The following is a 1,752-nucleotide window of genomic DNA, read 5'->3' as shown; positions in this document are numbered from 1 at the left end:
TGGTACTTCATATCCTGTCCTATGCGAAGTTATTGCCATATGCAATAGGGTATGAGTGTTCTAGAAGATCCCTCACACTCGTATGCTAACATGTAATCGTGTTATACATATACGGTATATACATGTATTATGGTATATTCATCGGAGAGACGCCAAACACTTCATAATCTCGTGAGTTATGTGAGGAGTGTTAGTTAAATAGATTAGAAAAAAATAATTAAGGGGTTGCAAAAGAAAGATGGGAGCTTCTTTTTTTTTTTCCCTTTTTTGCAAAAACAATAAGGCTTGGCCAATGGTGGTATCTGTCGTACTGTCTCCCTCGTGTTCTCTGTGCATGCGCTCAGTTCAGGTCACCATGCCTTGCTCATAAGTTGGTGGCGGTATGTCTGAACATAGACGACGTAGAGATGAAATAGCTGCTATTTTGGTACACAACCTACGTGCATATCAAGAGATGGAAGAGACAGAAACAAAAATTAAGCACGATGGGCATGCTGCGCATGAGATTGAATTTTCATTTGGTCAACATCAGATTTTTTTTGACGTGATGGTCAACATCAGATTGAACATATTAGATTTTTTTTTAGTCGAGATTGAACATGTTGCATGTGCGTATGCTTATGCAATCTGGAAGCCCAAATACCAACGGGCTTCAAGCCACTCGGGATAACAAACTAGGCCGGCCCACAACATAACATATGCGAGATTACAGGGCACAAACGGAGTTTAGTACCACCTCGGTTGTTTAGCGGAAGCAACACGGTTTAAAAGGACAGGCCTTGCGCACATTGGCACGACCTTACTTGAACAGGATCTGTTCTATAGTAGTCGTACCGCTGCATCCTTTACCAATAAGGAGGCAAGCACTTAACCCTGGTTGATGACATGACACCTGTGGGCCAGAGCGTGATTAACGGCTGGATCATCAGTTGAGATGATCCATGGCTGTAGAGGATCGTTCTTGATCAGCTCTAGCTGACAAGGTGGCTATCAGGTTGTCTGACAGGGCATTCCCATCTTTTTTTTGGCCGTCAGCACAATTGACTACTTCTGTGGCTGTTCAGTATTTTTACACTGCATTCTGAATCTTTATCGAAAAACCTGAAGTTTTAATCGAAAAAAATGTAGTTAGAAGTGTATGCAGATTACTACATCCGAAAATATAAAGTGTTTGGAACGCCATCAAACAATCGCGGCTGACCGTGCCCCTGGCCCGGACGGCTTCTCCGGCGTCTTCTATAGGCGGTGCTGGCGCATCATAAAAGCTGATCTCATGCGAGCCCTACAACAATTCCATGATCTCAACGGTGGCCGCAGTTTCAAAGACCTCAATGCAGCAACGGTGGTGCTAATTCCAAAAGCTCCGGATCCAACTGACATTGGTCATTTTCGACCAATTAGCTTTATACATTCCTTTGCTAAGCTCATCACAAAGATCCTTTCCCTGCGCCTCGCCCCAAAACTTGGCAGTCTCATCTCTCCAGCGCAAAGTGCTTTCCTGAAGACTAGGTGCATCCACGATAGTTTTCTCTTTGTCAGAAATGCCGCACGCAGCCTGCACCGTAGAAAGAAACCTGCACTACTCTTCAAAATGGATATAGCGAAGGCGTTCGACTCAATCTCGTGGGAATATCTACTTGAGCTACTTCAGAAGCTAGGTTTCTCTGCACGATGGTGCGATTGGATCGCTCTGCTTCTGCAATCCTCCTCCTTTGTAGTCCTTCTAAGTGGTGTGGAGGGCGAGCTGATAGA

At 44.5% G+C, this 1,752-nt stretch overlaps 1 non-coding gene across 1 annotated transcript; it reads left to right on the top strand.

Moving 5' to 3' along the window:
- Positions 1–793: 793 nt before the first annotated feature.
- LOC119273914 lies at positions 794–1,009 on the top strand. The gene has a single exon (XR_005135043.1). It is a non-coding gene; the product is annotated as a small nucleolar RNA U3 (small nucleolar RNA).
- The last annotated feature ends 743 nt before the right edge of the window (positions 1,010–1,752 follow it).

Source organism: Triticum dicoccoides, chromosome 3A (genome assembly GCF_002162155.2).
Source record: "Triticum dicoccoides isolate Atlit2015 ecotype Zavitan chromosome 3A, WEW_v2.0, whole genome shotgun sequence".
NCBI classification, from domain to species: domain Eukaryota; kingdom Viridiplantae; phylum Streptophyta; class Magnoliopsida; order Poales; family Poaceae; genus Triticum; species Triticum dicoccoides.
Note: the sequence above shows the minus strand (reverse complement) of the source record. Positions and strands in the feature narration are given on the sequence as shown.